The sequence below is a fragment of the Alosa alosa genome, chromosome 8 (genome assembly GCF_017589495.1).
Source record: "Alosa alosa isolate M-15738 ecotype Scorff River chromosome 8, AALO_Geno_1.1, whole genome shotgun sequence".
In the NCBI taxonomy this organism is placed as follows: Eukaryota; Metazoa; Chordata; class Actinopteri; order Clupeiformes; family Clupeidae; genus Alosa; species Alosa alosa.
This window is the reverse complement of record NC_063196.1, coordinates 21,644,035-21,652,088: the sequence shown is the minus strand read 5'-3', so window position 1 is coordinate 21,652,088 and position 8,054 is coordinate 21,644,035.

The window sequence follows — 8,054 nt, the reverse complement described above, 5'->3', positions numbered from 1 at the left end:
ACTATGTTTGACAATGTTTAAGTTAGAGCTAGATAATGAGATGAATACAAAGTACTGTGCCTGATTTCTTGGTATGCTTGGGGTCAAAACATAGTTGTGCCAAAATGTTGCCTCAAGCCAGCTATTGTTTGCCTAATTGAAGTTTTAAAAGATGCATGCTCCAAAGACCAGGGGCCTGTTGCACAAAAGCAGAATTAAGACATCCGGGATAAGTTACTGAGCTGCGCTCAATGAATCCAAAACAAGAGTGTACAGGCTTAATTGGTTTGCACAACGAGCAAGCCAGGATGAGCAGACACGGATTCATCAAGCCAGGTGAAACCTATCCTGGATAAGAGCGCGCTCACGGCTCCCTCAAATAGACCCCGCCACCGATCACAGATTCACTGATTCACCATGGCAACTAGAGCGGCATCATTGCTTCTTCTACGGTGTGAAGTAGGTAGATAGCCTTCTCACAACAGCAATAAACAGCAACACCTCTGACCACAACGCGTGAAATGGTTAGGCACTCCCGTGACGTCACGTTGTCGCATGACTGGTCGGGAATGGCGATCGTAAAAGTTAATGATCACAAACGTTTAAATAATGACAGTGGGTCTAGGTATATGTGATAACAATGTGTAGTGGGCAGTGGAATGATTCTTGGTTTCCGTTTGTGCTGACAGATAATAGGGATGAGATTAAATAGATCCTGGAATTTAGCCTGGTCTGGAGCAGGCTAGCTCCACAGAATAAATCGCCATGGTGATTTACCATAACATAACCTGCTGCCCCCTATCCCGCTTTTGTGCAACCGGATCACGGATAAATTGAGCCAGGATAAACAAGATATCCCGCTAAATCCCTTATCCTAGTTTTGTGCAATAGGCCCCAGTGCAATTACACACTTATTGTTGACCATGTTAGTGAATTGTGTTTGCATGGCCAATGAGCGAGCAACAGTGAAGACAAGCTGTTTCCATATTACAGGGAATAGGGAATACAGTTGGACAACTCCCTAGTTATAGAAAAATGAGAGGTACTCCGTTGACGAATCCATTGCCAATTTAGTTTGCCCAGATTTGATCATTTCCCTTAAAAATGTGCTCAATTTGCATTGAAAATGAAATGTCCTCTTGTAGATTGTACTATCTACTGTAAGCATGACCAATGAAAACCCCTGGAAAATCTAATCTTGAATTTATGAGTTGAAAACTAGCACATTTCTTTTTGCTACAAATTTACAATCTGAGTAAATATAAATATATATATATATATATATATTTCAGAATTGCTGCAGTGCCAAAGAGGACTAGACAGACACAACAACTAACTTTGATCATTAGTTTAAGTTTCCTAGCCACCATAATCATAATCGAAATCCATGGTCACGTTTGTGCATGTGTAGGCTAATTTCATTCATTTAATTTCATAGGGATATTATTGTTTGGCTATCTGAATGTTCTTGATGACTATTGCAAAAGATCTTCTGAGCATCCAAGTGCCTGCTTTATGTGTTTAATTAGATTATAGATAAACAGAGCAACACGGCAGCATATATACAGGGTTATATATTTTTTGACACCACTAGATGGTGTCAGTCTTCCCTGTAAAATCTGAATGAAATTCTTAACATTAGGTGTAATCGTAGATATCTCTGCAAAACTGAACTGAACTTTACGGTGCCGTTTAAGTAGTAGGCTATAGTCTGTAGTATACTACTTAAACAGCACCGACAATCAAAAAATCCAGTGGAAACTAGATGGCAGAAGTGTGTAGGCCAATCTGCCCACCAGCTTTTTCTACTTCGCTACCTACAGATGTTTTACCGGTATGATATTTCGAAACGCCATGTTATTTCCCATAGACAATCGACGCAGGAAGTTGGATGGATACGGAAGTTACGGAGGCGGGACTTATTCTGGAAAGGTCTATTGTAGACTAGGGTCTGGGATGACAATTTTTTTTGTATGTTGGTCTCCAGGGGCCAAGTCAACCCATCCCATATCCACTCATTTTATGTATAGCCACGTAGGGCCTAGTCAAAAATGAAAAAGCAAAAACCAGGCATTGTAATCGCAGGTATCTTTGCCCGACAGGTTCCTCTGAATGCATGCCAAGTTTCGTGGAATTCCGTTCAGGGGAGACCACACAATACATGAATATATGTGTAAATTTAGTGACTATCACACACACACACACAAGCCCATGCAAACACACGCACATAAAGATACATGCGTGCACACACACACACAAGCACAAATACACACACAGGTATGGACACACACACACACACACATAGCCTATACAAAGTAGTCATACGGCATATGCACACACACGCACGTGCACACACACACAGGTACATGCACAGACTCACACGCGCGCACACACACAACCCATTACCCCCACACCCACACACAAACACACTCACTTGTGAAAACACACACACAGAAGCAGAAGCACACATATACAAAGGCAAACGCACACATGCACACACTCATTTACATAGACAAAAGTTGCAAGAGTAGGGGATGGATTAGGAGATGGAGACAAATTGACAAACGTGATTTTTGTTTTTGCAGAGAGAATGTGCAGGACTGAACGGCGGTCATATGTTGCAGCGCTTTGCTAGTTACATCTAGTTTTTGTGAAGGAACGTTAAGAGTATGGAGGAATGAAAGAGAGACAGACATGAGAAATAAGATGTCCTGCTCACTCATGCATGTTTAAAAGAGGCCAATTGCTGATGACGTAGCGCATCAAATAAGCTATATGAACAAACACGCAAATTGCAGATAATATGAACTGATAGGCCTACCATGCGAGAAAGAGGTCACCCAATAGAGGCCAAATACTAGTTGAATTTCAACTGTTGAAACTAGCCTCATTATCACATATTTTGGGGCAGACCGAGAGAGAGAAAAAAACATGGCCGGATCTAGAATAGGGCTGGGAGAGGCAATGCCCCCCCAAATATTTCTTCTGCCCCACCTAATTGATCATTTTTAATTGACAGCTATTGAATCTGCCAATCACACTTTTCTAATTCGTCCCGTCTGAATTTCGAGGGTGCTGATTTGCTGGTTGGATAGTATAAATACCAGAGCAGCAGCGTTCCCCTACCATTCCACACTGTGTGCATCACTTGCTGTTTCATACTTCAGTAGAGAGGGCTTAGCTATATTTCCATAAAGGTTATAGGCTACTATGTAATATAGATTCTTGTTGCTGGTTTAAAAAAGACCTTTAACTGTAGTGTTAGTGTTTGTATTAGGGCTGTCAAAATAACTGATTAATTTCGATTAATTAATTTGAGAAAAAATAACTGATTAAAAAAATAACGCAGATTAATCGATTCCGTATGACCTTTGAACCCGAGCCGTTGTAATCAGTAACTATTAGTCTGTAAAAAGAAGGAGAGAGAAGAAAATGTCTAGATCATTGATTGGAACATTTACTTTTAAAAAACGGCCTGATGGGGTTGATTAAAATAAAGTCCTCTGCAATGTCTGCAGCAAGGAATTTGCATATCACCGGAGTTCATCAACTCTAAAGTCGCACATCAATGCAAAGAAATAGACATTGAGGGGAGTGTTAATTTATTTTCATTGTGTCCCCTAGGTTATATCTGTGGCCTGAAATACCTGAAAAAATGAGGAAAAAAAAAAAACGTCTTCCCGAAGCACTTTTGAATTTATTTCCTCAGCATATTAGGTCATATCATAGATTATTATGGCCATTATTAAAATAATAGGCCTAATAAAAGAGTTTTTGAACTTTGATGTCATTAATGCTGATTATTCAATGATTCATTTGAATTTAAATATTTAAAATACTTTCACAGCAAATATTATATATGCGATTCATTTAGATTAATTAATCACAGAGTATGTAATTAATTAGATTCATTTTTTTAATCGATTGACAGCCCTAGTTTGTATTATTCTCGTTTTGAATAAGGTTTGTTTTTTAGCTAATGTGCATGTTAGCTTTCTAAGGTGATCTAGCCAGTTAGTTTGTTAACATTGGTCATTCCTTAACTGTGTTATGAGCAGGGTGGGAATTTTACGGCGGCCACGTCGTTGTCCCTTTGAAAATCGGAGGTTCACAGGCCACTGTGGGTCTGTGGCCTTGGTGCGCCTTTTTTTCTACTGCTTTGCATCCGATTAGCGATTTTTATTTAGCCTATGGACTGTCAAATTAAGCTTAGCATTCACAATGCAAATTAATTTAGCCTGTCTTTTACGCAGTGGAGAATGTGACAGCGCACGGCAAGAAAGAAAGTGCATCCAAATTCGCCCATTCTTTGCCGCAAGTTGTTGCGGTAAATGGTTTGCGAGAAAAGTAACTTTAATTTATTCAGTTACATTCTGCGCTTATCTCCCTACCCATTCATCTCGGTGGAATACTTCACGATTTTTTCCCGAACACATGACAAACCATATATCAGAAGAAACAGCAGACCTTACCGATTACAAAGGTGTAAAGTATTCCCCTGTACAGGTAGCCATTCCAGAGTAATCCGGTTTTACATTTGCAGCAATGTCTAAATGCATGTCTCCAACTTTGGGCTTCAGGTTTCACAGTGTGTTTAAATTGTTCAATACATGATTTCATAACAGGCCAAATACAAAATAAATGTTACAAATATCGCCTAGATATCTGTAAATATTAAAATCAGCTGACTAAGAGTTTGTCAAGTAGCCTTAATGATCACAAAATGCTAAGCATGCATGTAGACTATTTGAGTTTCTTAAAGCTGAAATGTGCTTAAATTGTTCAATACATGATTTCATAACAGGCCACATAGAAAATAAATGTTAAATATAGCCTAGCCTAGATATCTGTTAATATTAAAATCAGTTCTATGATTAACAATATCATGTTTGCTACTAAATAAGGGTTTTGAGGTGAAAAGTAAAGCATTTGTAGGTGAAACTGAGCGGTTTTGTTGCGTAGTGTAAATGTTGTGTGTGTGTGTGTGTGTCGGGGGGGTATTCATTGTGCCCACCCCACATTTCTATTTGCCCCCCCGATCAGAGCAGCCTAGATCCGGGCCTGGAAAAAACACACACATTCTTGTGAATACATTTAATTAACCAGAAGAATAAAAACAGAAACCAGATTAAATTATTGTCTACACGAGGCAACCGAGTGACAAAATAGGTATGAAAGCGCCCCTTACTCTGACCGCTATAATAGTGCCAACTGAGTCCCTGCGAGTCCAATTGAGACAATATCCTTCATGAATATGGACATTTTTGTCTGTTGTCACAGTTCATGAGCACATATTATTTTGATTAACTAACAGCCTAATATTTATACAATGGCGAGGTTGGAAAACAATAACAAACATAGGCATAGATAGAGATTGTTCTTCCATACAGCAAATTCACATTTTGTCCAATCAAGAGGTTGCGTCTTCACTATGGTGAGTTTAGGGGAATTTCGGAGATAGTAGGCCTACAGTACTTATGACTTTTTAATTACTTTATAAATCCCCCCATATTTTCACTTTCTAAATGAATCGTATTATAGTCTACTGTGCGTTTCCAAATAATAAGTTGGATTATTAACAAAGGTTTACCCAGTTCACTTCCAAATTCATTTCTGCCGAGGATCTGGAACGCATGCATCGTTCTTCAGAACCTCACAGACTTTTCACCCTTAGCTCACCAAGGCTTAATTTGGACATCAGGGCTGAGACTCTGAAGGTTGTGCGGGATGCTGCAACAGGCCAAGAACAGGCTTTGAAGGTGGCCATAGAAAGCATGAGGAGAGAGATGAAGCAAGTGACGAGGAGCAGACAGGGGGAAAGAGAGAGGAAGTTAGCAGTCCTGCTGGAGGGTAGAGAGACGCGGGTCATGGAAGTGGAGAAATGGAGAAACGAGGGAAAAAACATCTCTCCCATCAAAAAAGGGAAGGAGAGTGTTTAATGCTCAAAGACGCTATTGCTCAGCTACCCAGGGTAATACATTCCCTGGACCGCATGAGAATGGTGGAGCTTGAAGAGTGGGTGAAGAAAGAGGAAGAAGAGGACAGCTTGGAGTGGGCAACGTGGAGGAAGCAAGTTTTACACTTGGACACCATCACCAGGCAGCAGAGCAGAGACGCAGTGGCCAGAGTCGCTCAGCTCTGGAATACAGCAGAAAATGGAGGACGCAAGAACATTGTGAGTTACTGAAAAAAAGATGCAGTTCTGTTTCGATCTATCTTGTCAAAACATTAGTGTCTATTTCCTAATGTAAAATTTCCTAAGATAGCACAGTACTCATAAGTTATGGACATGATAGTGGATGTGGAGGAAAGGAACACCCTAGCTCCTGTCATTTCATCTCAGATATTGTTGGTGCATTAGTATCAGAAGTACAGCCTTTCACCCTTGTATTGTCAATTACAAGATGCTATTTTTCTTTCAACAATACAGAGTGCTGCAACACTGGCTCTGCCATCCAAGCTCCCTCCTCTGCCATCACAACTCCCTCCTCTGCTGTCCAAGCTCCCTCATCTGCCATCACAACTCCCTCCTTTGCCGTCCAAGCTCCCTCATCTGCCATCACAACTCCCTCCTCTGCCATCAAAACTAGCTCCTCTGCCATCCAAGCTACCCCCATTGCCAGCCAAGCTCCCCCATTTGAATCCACCCCTTCTGAGAGCATTCTGCAACCCAGTTGCCTCTCTGCCTCCCATCCAGTGCAGGAGAAAACAAGAGGACCTAGACCTAGAGAGTGTTTCAGAACATTCCACACAGGTGAAAAAACATTCAGACCATCAGAACCATGTCATACTCCTCACCAGTATAACCCAGGATAGGTATAGAGTTGTATGGTAATGTACACAGATGTTGGACATATTTTGGTGTCAGGCAGAAGTTGGACAATATTAGCCAATTAGAAGTCCAGTCTGCCTGCTGCAGACAGTAAATATGTAGCTGAAGGAAAAGTATTGCAGCAACCTAATGAGTCTGTCTCTCTCTCTCTCTCTCTCTCTCTCTTTGACACAGAGTGCTGTGGCAGAGCACTTGATGGTGAATCTGGATGCTGATGGTCAAAGTCCAGAGGCTACCAGCACATTGTCCTCCGAGTCCCTAGCAGCAGGTGACCGCGTGGTAGAGCAGGAGAGGAAAAAGACGAGAAGCATTAAAGAGAGGTGAGATTGCAAACACACAAAACAGTTAACATGACCTCTGAAGAATGTACTACAGTAGACTTCAGGTCGCTGATGAACTGACACAAGAAGTTGGGAAAAAAGGTAAACTTATACCTGTCAGCTCAACAGAAAGCCTTTTTGAATACTTCAAAGTAATTGATGTTGTAATAGAAATTCTGTTTGTAGGTTTTTTCAGTTCCTCAGGAAACTGAACTGCTGCAGGGCCAAAGAGGACTAGAAAGACCTATCAACCCACTTTGGTCATTTGTATTTGTTTAATTTTCCTAGCCACCATTAATAAATCATACTCAAAATCCATGGTTATATTTCTGCATGTGTAATTTAATTCATTTAATTTCGTAGGAATATTATTGTTTTGCTGTCTGAATGTTCTTGATGACTATTACAAAAGATCTTTTGAGTATCCCAACATTAAGTGCCTGCTTTATGTGTTTAATTAGATTATAGATATCAAAGCAGCATACTATTAACAACTGGGGTCAAGCTTATATCTTTGTTGTACCTTTCTCTACCACTAGATGGTGTCAGTCTTCCCTGTAAAGTCTGAATGAAATCCTGAACCTGAAACAGGGCCTGGCCCCAGCTTAGTCCATAAGCGCACATTTTGCCACTGCCCTTGGCTTGAAACTCTACATTAGGTTTAACTGACTGCCTCAGCGACCACCATTCTGACTAAGCGCCCTGACGACCACTGTTGTGTGGTGTAAAGAAAAAAGTGAAACTATTGAATGCATGCTCAGGGACCACCTGCAATGCCTTTCACGCACCATTACTAGACAGTAACCCCCTGTCAACAATAGCAACTGTCCAGATTTGGGCAAGTTACAGTTCTAAAGCTCCAGCTTGGAATGTATTCGGGCAGTGCAAGCTCTCACTGGCATATGGCTAGTGCAGTCAGACAC